This window comes from Opisthocomus hoazin, chromosome 3 (assembly GCF_030867145.1).
Source record: "Opisthocomus hoazin isolate bOpiHoa1 chromosome 3, bOpiHoa1.hap1, whole genome shotgun sequence".
NCBI classification, from domain to species: domain Eukaryota; kingdom Metazoa; phylum Chordata; class Aves; order Opisthocomiformes; family Opisthocomidae; genus Opisthocomus; species Opisthocomus hoazin.
Genome location: NC_134416.1, coordinates 71,368,619 through 71,383,713, shown reverse-complemented (window position 1 = coordinate 71,383,713; position 15,095 = coordinate 71,368,619). Strand labels below are relative to the sequence as shown.

The 15,095-nt window shown below is 41.1% G+C and overlaps 1 protein-coding gene across 1 annotated transcript in view; it reads left to right on the top strand.

Moving 5' to 3' along the window:
- Positions 1-15,095, top strand: part of TMEFF1 (transmembrane protein with EGF like and two follistatin like domains 1) — a 128,895-nt gene that overhangs the window by 56,051 nt on the left and 57,749 nt on the right. The gene's annotated exons all lie outside the window — the stretch shown is intronic.

The following is a 15,095-nucleotide window of genomic DNA, read 5'->3' as shown; positions in this document are numbered from 1 at the left end:
CGTCTCCCCTGCATGCTGAAGGAGTGATCCCAGGGCAGCTGCGGTTCATGTGCTCAGCATAGGAGCTGCTCATTGTTCTCAGCACAAAGCCATAGCTCAGGCACGCACAGAGAGACAACCTTGGAAAGCTGCAGTGGGGCTTTACAGAAGCGTATCAATAAGTGTCATACGATGGCATTCGACACAAAGCGTTTCGTTTCCACATTAGTGTGTTGGGTAATGGCTGTTTCAAAAATCTCCATGAATTAGGAGGAAAGGCATGAAGTTCTAAATGCACAAAAAAGTGTAGAATCGAATGGCACCAGCAAAAGAAATTATGAAAGACTCATGCTGTTATAAACAGCAAGTGCTTCTAGCCTGCTCTTTTCCCCCAAACCTTCTAAAAGCACCCAGCTGTGAGCCCTTTTAATGCAAGTCTGAAATCTAAATTTAAAATAAAGATGTTAAATTTATGTTTTGAAATCAATTTGAAAAAGATTACATGGCCACTAAGCAATGCTGAAAACCCTTATTATGTGGAGCAGCTAAGAGTAACTGCTGAACACCTCCCAAGAGTTTTTCTTCTTATTTATTGTTAATGCCTGCCATCCTTTTTCTGACTGCTCGCACTGCTCTTCATTATCTATTCTTTTTGTGTTTTGATCTAACTGAATTACTATTTACCTTGCTTTTGAAATTTGTGTTCATCTGTTTTAAATTCCTACGGACATCTTAGGTTTTACAGAGTACATATTAATAATATCTTTGAAGTCCTTCAGTGGCACAATAACAGGTTTATGTGTTTGATATCTTAATGTTTCAGACAGCCTCACATAGACAGAATGTTTTTCCACAGTCAGCAAATCACCAAGAGACTAGCCCCAAACCAGTTTTTGTGGGAAACAGGTAGATGGTGACAAAAGTTTAACAGAAGTAGGAAGCTGATAAAGCGACTGCATAATTACCCATCAGTATCAGGTATGATCTGTTTATAAAAGCCATGTACTAAAAATAAGACTTGGCCAAGTTTTCTTGGCATTTCTGTGTAGTAACACTAAAAGGTCACTGCTGTGGAAATGTGACTTCTCTGTCCCTAAACAATCTGGTCTGTCTATAACAGCTTTTATGAAGTTTTTAGTATTCTAAAGGTATGTCAGCTACATCTTCAGATTGCAAAGAGCATTCTGGAAAAAAAAAATATTCCACACAGTGGCTATTGCAAATGTCTTTGTTCTGTTCAAAAGGGAAGGTGCAGACTTGGTGTTTGGGATTGAAGCACTTTTAGAGTGCCTCTGGCGCCATTTCGTTTTGGAGAAGGGAGCTCTTTCAGCCTGGTCACGGGGCCCCTTGAGCCAGTGTGCTCTAGAGATGTGCATTTAATGCACCCGGAGGCCCCAGACACATTTCATAGAGTGTTGTGCAGACAGAAGCAGAGACTTGCAAAGAAAGAGGTGGCCCATGGGCTGTGCGAATTTCCTGCAGAAAGTCTGAGTCTTGGAACCACCTTCAGGTCTTTTATCTGTTGTGAGAATATGGGAAAGTTCTTTTTTTTTTTTTTTTTTAATTTTTCCTATTGACAAGTGCAACTGACCTTTGAAGTAGCTACTGAGTCAACAGACAGCTCTAGATGTGTTCAGAGGCTTTGTTCTTCCCCTCACTGAGTGTAGCAAAAATAGAAACAAAGTGATTGTTTGAATAATGCATAGGGCATTATATTGATATATACAATTAAAATTTAGTATTAGTATATACACTTAAACGGAATCCTTCTTTTAGTGGTCATCTCCACTATTGATTAAACAAGCTACTGGCATGCGCATTTTTGTGGCGGGACCTGTGATATCTGTGTGTGTTCCAATGCACTGTATGTTTTCCCTTCTAGGAATGTGTAATGTGATACCTCAGGTCCATTTTTACACTTTTCTACCATTCTTGTAGGCTGTGATTTGGAAATGTATAAAAGCATTATAGTTAATATTCACGTAAGCATTAATAAAAAGTTTCCAGTTATGTATTTACTGAGAATTTCATAACATTATTATATGAGAGATAAACACCAAAAATATGGTTTCCTAGCTGAAGACAGTCCTCCTTCCATTTTTTTTCATTCATATTAAAGAAGCTGTTAAGCAGTTTACCTTAATGTTTCAAGATAACACCAGCTGTAACTGTTGATTGAAGAGCTAGTTAGGATAAAGGTGATGAACAATGTTATGTTCTTCTTGTTGAACCTGTTTCAAGTAACAAGTAAGTGAACCTAAGCAGATATTATTATAGGGAGTATCCAAAAGTAACTGGAAGTTTTTGCAAAGTACTACCCTGCTTTGTCATAGGCTGAGTAGTAGCAGAGCATAATGCAATTTAAGAATGAATTCCTGGTTCTGTTCCGTATTTAAGACATTCCCGTGCTTATCAGCTGCAAAGAAGAAATCATCGGAAAGCATATGGCATCTGTTGCACACCACATCGTGTATTTCAGTACCAGGAAAATTACAAAACTAAGGGAGGAGCCTGGGTATGAAAACCGCTTTTTCCCACCTACAGCAGATGGTCAGATTTCTAATTTAAAATTTTCTTGGAGTTTTGGCATACTGCCATCTGTCTCCACAGCTGCAACAGTGCAATAACTCTGTCACCTCTCTTAGAAAATGTTTCTTGAGAGTAAATTTAATGCCCAGTGAAGTGTTGAATTTACAGCTGCTGGGAGCAGAATATAATATGTAAGAGATGGCCAAGAGGCCCTGTTGATTTCCCTCACCTGGTTACAAGTAAGGTTATGTTTATATGAAACCTTTGCGAACAGCGTTGGGGAGTTGGAGGGAAGATGATTCCAGTTATTTGTCTTCACAGGCCCTTTAGTAATCCTGTGTACAAAGAATTGATCAGCAGTGTCAGTGGAGATCTTGCACAAAGAGTTTGACTGAGATTATGGAAAACATTCATGATCATTATCATTGCAAGAAGACTTTTCTGTAAAATTTTTCTTGTTCTCAACTCTATCAGTCTCTATTAATGTTGAAAATACTAGTGCAGACAGGTGGTTGTAATGTAATGGCCAAGTGTTCAACCCATCTATCTGCTTAGGTGTTCAATTGGAGGTGGTGGCCCACCTCTGGAGAACTGCCAAAATACCTTTCAGAAGTGGCACTGAACAGGTACTTGTGGCATGGGAAATGCTTTACTGATTTTCTCTGGTGAAGGCAAGTCAGACTTTTCCAGATAGAAGATGGGGATCAGGCTATCAACTACTAACTTGAATTAGATCTGAAATTCGGTTCTGGGATGAAGATCTTACTACCCCGTGACCACAGTCTGAATCGTCAAGTTTGATCTGTAGTCCCTGTGTTTGCAACAGAATGGTGGTTATGCATACATGAAATTTACGTTTTTTCAGAAAACTATGTGTAAGTTTGGCTGACTCTTCCACTTTATTGTAAACTTAGAAATAAGATTTATGGCAGGTTTACAATTTCCAGATCTAGCGAGGGTTTTATAACCTTTGTTACCCTCATCACCTTCAGATGACAGGTGACTTGCTGGCATTTTTGGAAAATGTCAGTTGGATACTCTGGACCCAGCAGGTTTCTCCCTTCATCCCGTCAGCCTTGAGCTGCATTCGTGGATGAGGCTTGCAGGAGTAGTTTCTGTTATGGTTTAACCGAGGAATGGATCCATTCCTGGAAAGCTCAGGTGACTGGAGAGAGAAGGGGGGGAAGGAGATGAGGTGTCTCCATTAGAAAAGCGGTGCTGGGTGCACAGGGCCGATGACGGCTCTGTCAGAGGAAAGCACACGGGCGAGAGCTGCTCGACTGGGAGAAGTTGCAGAGCAGAGATGCTTTTCCTCACACCCTTGTAAAGACAGTTTCTTTTCTGAAAAATGGTATTCATGCCTGATTCGAGCCCAACTTATGCTCCTCTTTTTTGTCTTCTTTCCCTCTCTGTCTCACCTTGTGCAGGGCAAAACATGCTCCAAAAGCATGTTCAGGCTCCTCCCTCATCCCATGTGTTGCTGCTCAAGAGCCAGCTCCATGCAATGCTGTATTTCTGGATGAACAAGAGCTTTTCCCAACGGGGCTGTGAGACACGTTTGAGGGTTTGCGTGGCGCTCCTGCATTAAGCTCTATCACAGCAGCGCAGTTTGAATTCTGAGCAGCGATTAGCAGCTATTTGAATACAGCGAGTCCTACAAGCTGCATTAATACATCAGCATAGCTCTTTAGTTAGCACTAGTAGCCTTAGCGAGTTAGCATTCATTTTTCTCTCACTTTTAAAATTGACTGACGTGTACTCCCTAAATCTTTTGTGTCTGCTCCGGTTTTGGTGGCTATAGTGATTTTCTAGGTGTGGTATTGAAGATACTTCTGTTAAGGGGAACGTGATGAGACTGAGGAAAGATAACCTTGTAGCAAACAATTGGACAGGGACAAGTTCTGTTGTGGCATCCTGTCTTGGCCTTGTGTTGTAGCCTTAGATAAATCATTTTATCTCTCTATACTTTTCTTCCTCATACACTCAAATGGACAGGATAATATCTAATTTTTATCACAGTTTTCATGACTTCTCTGCTTATGCTGTAAGTAATGGACTGGCTCTCATCCGTGTCTTTCAGAAGGGATCTTCACTGCAGCCTCTACGTATTACAATATTTTACATAGCTGTTAATGGTAATGACTGGAAATGATGAGTAATGTTTAAAATTTAAGCTATTTAGAGGCCACATTTTAGATTTCTGCTATCAAATCATCTTGCAGACAGCAACATTTTCTTCTTAGAGGGTTAATAATGAAGAGTAGATTAATACACTATCTGACAACTTTTTATCTTATTTTCTGTCACTTTTAAGGGAAGGTTTCAAATATGAGGAATAAACAGTGTCTTAAAATACTTCTCCACACTGTCATTCTACACGCATTTCTCCAATAGATGGAAGCCCTAGTCAAGTTAATTATTATTTGCGTAAAAATCAGGTCCTCAAAAAAATGCTTGTGTCCTTGATCCTCCAAGCACTTAAACACATTCTTAATCTTACACACGATCAGTTCCATTTAATTTATTTACATTCCACTGGTGCTCAAGGTTGGGATAATGGGAAGGTGGAAGGGAGGAGAGTAGTATCAGAGCCAATACTGAACATTGAATATATTGCTGAAAATATTTTGTTTGGACCACATGTATATACATATTTATTTTACCTTTTAATATATTTCTAATTTTTCACATGAAAAATACCATTTTTTGGCAATCATTTATAATCTGTGTAATATGCAGAGTATGTATAATAACCTGAGTTGTGTTGTATAATCTGTCAGCACTGTGTTGGTTTATCCCCAAGGTCCATGAAAACGTATTGGTTTCCTCCAGTGTTTTCCACTATCCTTGGGAGTTTGCATATTTAAAAAAAAAAAAAAAATTATTTTAAAGCTTTCAAAATGAGTCACAAGAAAATGGCTCCCAGAAGCACAACACATTCCTAAGTGTATTAGTTGACAACCTGGGAGACTGTTCCACAGTTGTGAACACGCTTCCCTGTGGAGCTGTGATGGATCAAGACTCTGCTTCTCTTTAAACTTCTCTCTGATGCTGAAACTACAAGAAGTGTAAGGCAAAGGGAAGATGGTGTGGTTAATGTAGCGTTTATAGTTGGTTTTGATTTCCCAGTCCCCCCCAAATGTCTTTAAGATAAAGCAAAACAAACAGAAAGACCCTGAGCAACTTTCATAACTTTCCTTAGAGGAAAGTGTAAATCCACGTACAGAGCCTGAGGCTCTCTTCGTGTTATGACTTCCAGAGCACTGAAGTCAAGCATATGTTGACATGACCTTGAGAGTGGAGAATATGTATGGGCTTTGTGGTAAATGGACACACTTCTGATGTGCTCAAGGTTCCACTGACTTCAGTTCTTGTTTCAACGACCACAAAAAACCTCATGATCAGGCCCTTTTACTGCTTCCCTTCCTATTGCTTGCAGAGGTGAAGGCTCCTTTTCCTGACAGCAGCACAGAGCTCTGAAGGCAGTGATCGGGGAGGGGAGATGACTGAAACAGTTATAGAGAGGCTACATCTTCTTTGCATCAAAGCACTGTTCACATCAGGGCCTGTTTCTTTTTCACTACAGAAGAAACTAAAGCGAGGAGCAGACAACAGAAGGAGTTGGGCTTTTAGCTCCATGGCTAGGTAGATCCATTAGCCATCCATCCCCCATCTGTAAATAAATACTATCATTCTAGAGGCTCGAGGAAGCGTGATGCCTCTCTTCCACCTCTTAATCTGGCAAGATAGTCCCTAGACTAAAGCAATTCCTTCAAGTTTTGTGCCAGAAATGGGATCAGAATTTGGCCAGGGCCATTTTGCAATTTAGAATCGACTTGAGTTATGTGTGTCACCTACAGATCAAAGAAGAAATTCTCTGTAATGTTTATGGAAGCTAATTAGTTGCTTCGGTGTTGATTTTTACCACCATTTTACTTTTCTTCAGCCTTCAGGTTCTTTAGGAGTATAAATGAGAGCTCTGTTGCTTTGGAGTGTTTGAACAGCTTGCCATTCCTGTACAGGCTTAGGGAAATAACTGTCAGATTTACTTTATGAACAGGACTAAAGAGTTTACCTTGGTTTGTAATTGGCATAGAAAAATTTCTTCAGGACAAAGATTTGGTAACCAAAGCTATAGCTTCCTTGGGACCAGTATGCTTGCCTGCTTGGTTCTTACATGGCCAATGATGATAGGAAGCAGGTGAAACTCCCCAGTTTGGGGGCCAGAGGAGAGGAGAGATATAACGTACCCTTAGCAAGTCACTTGGAAAGGTTTTGGATATTTGACCATCTACTCTGCAGACTGAGTGACAGAGCAAGTAGATATTAAGGGAGCAAGGACAAATAACACTTTCCCACTGTCTGTAATTGCACATACTGCACAACTGTAGGGAATTAACAGTATAATTTATGCAAATAAAAAATTTCATAGGAGTCTCACTAGTTGAAAAGCGCTGGCAAATTGTAAGAGAATGATTTTTGCAGTTATCCTACCAGAATGCATGCATTTGTATAGGTATTAGCATTCAGCAGCACAAGTTATACAGTATCCTAAAAAGTCCATGTGTTTAGAAGTGTTTACATGATCCAGGTCTAAATTTCCAAGTCTCAATATGCAAGGACCATGACAGTGTCATGAGTGGAAAACAGTCAATGACCACTTATTTGCATGTGTTTGTGAAAACAAACACATTGCATGTGTCTTTGATTTTGTTACATGAGCCTTGTCCTGATGTATATTCCCTCAGCATCTTCAATTAGTGTGACTTTGAGCCCCTCTTCTCCAAGCAGGCACTGATTTTTCATGAACTTGTAGTAACGTTATTGTCCCAGGCCCCTGCCGCTGCCGAATTTGGCTGGAATTGCCCAGTTAGCACAAAAGTTGTTGGAAGAAACCAACAGAGACCCATTTGGAGAGTCGCTGCTCTTGCACAGCCTTGGTTTCCTTAGAAACTAAAGATTGATAATACACGTTGTAATCAATCTTGCTGTACATACGCTATATGAGCACGTTTCTTTTCTAGTATTTTAATTGTATGTAAAGATATGCAATGACATACTAACTTCTTTATAACAGCTTTACATAAGCACGTTCAATATTTTTTTTTGTAGTAGGACAGATTCTTCTTTGTAAGCAAGCTTTGAAGGCTGTGTCCTGGATAGCTGCTAGCAGAAAAGCACACCAGACCTGTGTCCTGAAGACCAGATAGCTATACCGCCTAACCTTGATACAGAAATGTTTATGAGAGAGAAAAGCATTTCAGTTTCTCACTCTGTCTCTCCATGTCTTCAACCAAATGTACAGCTAGTCAATTTGTACCGATTGCTGAAATATTCACCTACAGATTATACATAATTTCTGAAATACTGTCAAAGCTTTTAATATAACAAAAAAGTGCCTCAACTTTCTCTACAAATACTTTTTTTTTTTCATGATGGAAACAGAAATGCACTATAGGCTGAATCCAATATTTTGACAGAACTGTCATCCAAACACTCATCACTATGACACTTTCCGTACTTTTTTCACGCTGAATAGAGTTAGTCTGAAGCACACTGGTAATGTGAATAATTGCAGTATGAGAGACTCTCAGGTTCAAAGCCAATCTTGTTACCTTGCTGTGCGAGTGCTAGTTGTTAAAATTTGCTGTGGTTTCCTATTGTGTGCAAGAATACTAATTACTTTAGCAGCACGTATGCATTCTGTTTTTCACTGTTTTAAAAGGAGATTATAGTGACTAGAAATATAAAAGTATAATCATCCTAGGTAAATTGGCCAGCACTTAAGCAATCAAATGTTAATGCAGTCTTGTAAAAGTAGTTTTAGGGAAATATTTCAAGGTTTATTCACTCGGATAGCATTCTCAAGAGCCAAAGTACAGCTTATTTTTTTCTGCACAATTGAGTCTTAAATATTGCATCAAGACACAACAAAACAGGTTTTAGTAGTCCTATAATGCTGCTTAAGTTTGTTTTGAAAACAGCAGATGTGCCATTCAGCCACCCAAGGCATTCATTAATAGGCCAATTTAAAAAAATGTCTGGGAGTATCTTAATTCCATTAGACTACGGTTGTCTATGGTTTTTACAGTAAATTCATTTTAATGATTTTGTTCCATTTTTTTTTTCATATAACCTCTAGGCTTTTCCAGTGAATTGTTTGCTTCTAATGCAGGTGTGAAAGAAAGTGATACCATATATTAGAAAAGGCATTTAAACGAATTTTAGCTGTTTCAGTTATTTAAAACTTACATTTGTCTTAGATTGTCCTGTGTTACATGTTTTCATTTTTCTCTTTTTCTTGTCTGATTGCTTTGTTTAAACAGCTCTTTTCCCTGTTCTCTTTCCAGTCTCCACACTCTCCACCTTCTTAATATAAGTTGTTTCTTGCTAAAACATCACGCAGCCGTATCTTCAAAGGGGACGTGCAGTGTCTGGAGGCATCGTCCTTACCCCTGAATCATTTCACCATAGATTTTGTCGTATTTTCTGTTTTGTTTTCTGAAAAATATACTTTTTCCTGTGAGCAAAATGGTATGATCCATTCTGTCTTGCTTTGACTTGCCTGACACAAGCAAGTATTATTTATTTAGACAAGTAATTACTAATTTTGTCTGAGGTGTTTATCTGCTCTGTTATTCCTCCTCCACAACCTTAGACAATTTCTGAGAAGAAATTCTGAAAAGAGATTCAACCGACATAAACTCTACAATGCAAATTACCACAATTTTCATAATCCACAACTGCTGAAACAGATGGGGACAGCAAAAAAGATATAGATAACTTAATGCAGAGATTGTTTATTAATTACCAAATAAAAGGTATTTTGAGGTTTTGTCAATGATACATATTTGTTTTGCAAGGTCGTGTTTCTGAAGGCACCGTGTTTTACTAATACTTTGTGCTCTAACCAATGAAGCAAGAAACAACACTCATTCCTTTGGCTGCAGCGCTAAAGCCAAGGATCCTTCTCGACCAAGGGACAGGCAGCAGTGGCCACTCACTCACTGTCTGCTAGGATGAGCTCTGTTTCAGTGAAACGCTTTATGAATGTGAGATGAAGAAAAAGCAGGTGTAAATGCCACGAAGTCTACAGGAAAAAGGCTGTTCTTAGCTAATCTCACTGCTGAGGTAGCGTAACGCAAATAAGGGGAATGCTCCTTCTCTGCTGAGGCTTGGTCGTTGCTTCTTCAGTGGCTCTGCAAATGGACCCTCCTACCTCAGAGATTTTTTTCCATTTAAACTTTTATTTCAACTTGCAGAGCAGAAACATGCTGTTTCCTGAATGTTGCTCTGATGTTTTGAAGGCGGCAGAGAAAATGTAGTGGATGAGCTGTAAAGAAAGATAGGTTAAGGAGGGAAACCCATGTAGTAGGTATAGTAGGAACCAGTGGGGAGCTGAAGGTCTTCAATAAAAAAAAAAAAAAAAAAACCAACAGAAACAAGCTCTGTTGTACACGGCTGTAACTTGCATTTATCAGTGAGATTTGTACCCAGTGCCTGAAATCGGGAATAACTTACACTGCCTCACTTCAAACACATTTGCTGGTGTCAGAACAAGGAGACCACACGGGGACTCCCAGAGCTGTGCCTCCTGCCCACAGCCTGTGCCTAACAAACAGCTCCACACGCGTTCGCATGGCGTGCTGCAGCAGTGGCCGTACTGGGGGCACCTAGAAAGAACAATGGGACGGGGCCGAGCCTGTAGATTAAGACCTCTAAATGTAAATGTTTATGTGTTGATGTGCACATGTGAGCTAAATGTCTGAGCCGAAGTCAGAGCTGCTGTAGGTGGTGGCAATCTAAAGTGACTTAAGCTGGTACCAGCTGGAATGCTCCTATGTCTGCGTGGGACTGGCAGGACCTTCAGGAGAGCAGCGCTGTTTTCTTCGGCGTCGGCAGCTGGAGGCGAGCAGAGATGTCCCAGGGGCATCCAAAATGTTCCCTGGAGAATCTTTTTTGCGGTGATTTTGTTTACCTGTGATGTCACTCAAACTCACCTTCATGGTTCAAGTGGGCAGGCTGTGCTTGTGACCAACTGGGCTGCAGGCCTGGCTCTGGGTGTGCTCTTTGTTGTGGGGCAAAGGGTGTGACTGGCAGATGAACTTTTATTCAAGGGTTAGATTTAAGACACGGGTTATTACTGCACTTGTCACATGAGCAGCTCAGCTTTATAATCCATAAGGGAAAGATTTTCTTTTTTGTTCCCCCCCCCCCCCCCATTAAGTTCTCCAGCCAATCCAGAGTCATAAGGCTGACTTCCAAAATGGAGGAGTTTATACATTTTCTGCTCATCGGACGTTGACTCTCTTCTGTGGTTCTGGCAGCTCATTCAGTCATAATGCCACTATCTCCAGTATACTTTGTGGGCCCTAACATAGCCTCACACAATATCATTTCTCCTCTGTAGAACTTTCCCAAGCCACTTGTTGATCCACTTCAGCTGTTCTTACAATTTTGGGGGTTATTTTAACCTGTAGAGTAGCAGACCCTTTACGAACTTTCCCGGGTCTCTGTGTGTGTCTGCATGTGACCTCCATGGGAGGTCACACATCCGAAATTAAAGCTTGGCTTCACAAAGAACAAGCTGGAAGACAGAAAAGCAGCAGTGAGGTGCCCTGCGCTGCCTTGCCTTTTCCCTCTAGTGAGAACGGTGCAAGTTGCTCCCCCTTTTGTACCAAACCCATAGGTCAAGAGGAAAAGGGGACGAGGGGTGCCGGCACCTCCCCTGGTTGAGGTCTTACCCAGAGGAAACAGAAAACAAGCAGGCAGGTAGGCAGAGAGGGTTTTTCCCAGGCACAGCTGAAATATTCAGTAGGGCCAAAGCTGGCAGCACTGCTACTGAACCCACCCACTCACTTCCACGTGGGAAAGGTATTTTTTTGGTGCCTTATGTCCATTCATCATTATCATGTACTGTTGCCAACCCCAGGAGAAACATGAGTTTTGAAAAAAAAAATTACTTATGAAGTTACCAGATTTGCCCAACTTAGATTTTATTTTATTCTCGAGGTATCCAGGTGGAAGCAACGTGTTCAATGTACTTTTATGTACAAATTTGATTTCATCTTCAGGTTCAGCATTTTGACATGTAATTTAGCTTATAATGAGAGGTTCATGCCTCAGAGCAATGTATTTTGAGGTCGAAGGCAAAAAGCCAATCTCCAGCTACTTGTATGGAGATGTACAAATTCTCTGAAAGGAGTCAAAATGGAGAAGGCTTTCCTCATTTTTACAGAGGTATCAAGTTATCACAAGGTGAGTTCATTTCAAAAGAGGAAAAAAAAAACCAGAATATTTTGATGCGGGTCTTTGCAGCCACATTCCTGCAAGCTGCTCTGAGCTGGTCAGCCCTCGCACCACCAGGAAGTGTATTGGCTGCACAGATACTAGCAAATCATTTTTAATACCTCATTTCAGGTCTTTGGAGATTAATTTTATCATAAATTTGGAAGCCTGATTTAATTGCACTAATTATATTTTCTCCTGGGAGTTGATGGATTACTACTTACCATCTTCTTGCTGTATGTAATGAATCACACTGAGGCTTTCTCTTATTTATACCTGCTAAAAGTCTAGGAAATGAGTTGCGATAGGCATTAAAGAAACATGTAAGAAATTACCCTAAACCATTTGCTACATGTTCTTACCCCTTTCATAGGTCTGTTCTCACATGTGATGATAATGATTCTGTTCTTCTGGAAATAATTTCAAAAACTCCATTTTAATTCTCTCTCTGTGGGCAATCCACTGAAGAGAGAGCATATTTCAGACATGCGAGACATCCACGGTTCCTCATCACACCGCTCTATTAGCATCCATCCTCATCTACTCATTTCTGAACCGAGTGCCTTAGATGGAGGCGTCATTATGGCCACCACACTCCCTGGTACTTGTGATTCCATCAGAGGTAATCGTGCGCTTGATTTCGCTGCTGCTGGAATTTGCCGCTGAATGGAAGCAGGAATTAGGTGACATCCTGTCACAGAATAAAGTTCATCTGTCACGTTCAAGTGCCAGTCACCAGGGTATCTTGTTCTTTGTACAGCTTTGGAAAATCACATTGGCTCCCAGTCTCTGAATTACCTTCCCTGCTCAGCATTCATCTCATACAAAAAGGCTTATAATCAGTATTTACCATTTATGTGGAAAGAAAGACAGTCCACTCCTAAAATTAAGTAACCACTGAAACGGTGTGCTTTCTGTCACCTTCATTCCTCCTGTGGATTTTTTTAAAAAAATGAAGTCTTGGTTTCTTGGGTTGAGGGGAGCTCACAAGGGCTGATTCCCGACCTCCATTTTCACATCTCCTGTTACACTTTTGTTCTGAAATCTTTCCCTTTCTCACTGGCTTTTCCAGCCAGAGCAATAGCTATGTTAGGAATAAGTACCTCTCTGGTTCAGCCTTGATGCTTAACTGCTAGCTGGGGACAAGAGGCTCCTCCCAGGGCAGTCGTGTGCCATCTTCACCCTGGGGGACACAGAGGTCAGGGGACAGTCTGCGCTGAACTGCTTTGGCAGCCAGACATTGCGTAGACCCTCAGGATTTCAGGCATGAGTTGCGTCTGCCATGGGGTTTCATCTGCTGGTGGGGGTACCGGGTAGGATGCTGCAAAGCACCGAGTCTGGCAAGCTCGGTTGAGAGTTGAAAAAGGGGGACCCACATCTCTTTAGTTTCCTGAGCTGATGAAAACAGGATTTTGAAAGCTGTTCATGCTGCAATTTGTCTATCTGGTTACTCCTCCCTTTCATAAATTGCACTTTTTCAAATGTGATATCACCTAAAGGTGGATCCTTCTTTCAGATACGACAATCATTTCCCCTTAATTAATCTTGATAGTTTGTTCATCTTCGTGGAACAGATCTTCACGAGGAGAAAGAAAGGCACATTTCCTTCAGGAGCAAGTTATGAACACACTAAATTGAAAAGCTGCGATGTTCTGTCACATTAACTCAGTCCCTACAACACAGCAGTCGCACTTGATAAATGGCGACATTAAGAATAACATTAAAGAACACGTGCACCGGGTTGTGATGGCAACCAGGACACCTAACTGCCCGGTGGCGTGCACGTTACCCTCCTCATTTATGCCTTCGGGAATGATGAACGTATAGGGGGAAAACCATATGTTTTTTTCATTTTTTTCTCACAATTAACAAAATATGTGATTTATAACTGGACTGTCCATTGAGCTGTAATCCCGTAACTTTAGCGCTATGAAAAAATACGTAGTTACACTGTATTAAATATAGAAGCATAAGATACATAGCATAATTTATGACAGAAATTATTATATAATTATGTATTTATTTATATAAACGATGTGTGTGGGTGTATAATGCTAGGTAAACCCACAGAAGCAGTTTTCCAGGGTGTCTGTCAGTGTCATACCAAAGTGCTGACACTGCTTTGAGTGGGAGGGTGACTGCCTAGTTAAGCCTGCAAGTAGCAGCGAGCATTATTTTCTTCTCTTTTTGACCTACCTTTTCCCGACTCTGAATGGCTGGTATTCAGTGTTTTCTTTAAGCCAGTTATCTGGATAGGGCTTGCTTATTAAAAGTCACAGACATTTTAAATCATGCCACTGCCAATGAATCTCTCTAGTGGGTCACATTGCTGTAGAGTCCTGGAGGTTTGTGACTCAAGCCGAAGCGCAGACAGCTTCGAATGATATCCTGTGATATCAGTGCAGCCTTAAACAATGGCAGAGGATTTTTCCAGAGCCCATGGTGTTATTTTCACCTTTTCACTGCAATCAATAGTAACAGCACCGTTCCCACAAGGCCTGGCAAGGTCATGTTTCGGCTAACACCAACCACTTCCATCATCCCACCGGTGCCTTCTTTTGCTTTGTCTCCTATACATAGTTTAAGTCAACTACTTATTTCAAGAGGGTATATTTATTTTCCTCTAAGACTGCCCTTGGATGCGGTGCCCAAAAAAGCTTGAAGCCATTGAAGCAACCTTTGTTCTGGAGCTGGTGCCTATGCAGTTGATGTCTGCAGCCCCTTGGCTTCCGTCTTGCCAGCTGTGCCTCTGCCGCAAGCTCACTGAGGCAGGAGCTGCATTTGTGCTCTGCATTTTCATGCAGCCGCTAAGACAGAGGGCTCTGGTTCATTACTCTGGTTCCTACAGTGCAAGCAAATTATAACACTTTAAACACACATTGGTTTATTTTTAGTCTGAGGGTTAAGAGTGTGGGCAAGGCAGAGACTGGAAAACCAGGCAAAGAAATAATGATATTTTAGCTTTTCTTCTTCTTCAGGACCTTTATGGTGACTAAGGCAAAAAGAGGTAGCAGGTGAGAAACGTGGGCTATGGCTCGTGTAAAGGTCCTGGCTCCACTTCTGCAGAGAAAGTTTTTGTACTGGGGACATCCACAACAGGGGGGACATGGAAGGCAATTTGGGCAGTGTAAACACGCATGCCTGCTCTGTACCTGTTTGTGTCCTGAAGCGGCGTTTCGCGGCAGCTGCTGTGCCAACCAGGCAAAGCTGCCTCTGGGAAGCAGGACCTGCCCCTGGGGAGCAGGACGGAGCGACAGCTCTGGCTGTTTCCTTTAATTTCCATACAGGCATAAGGCAGC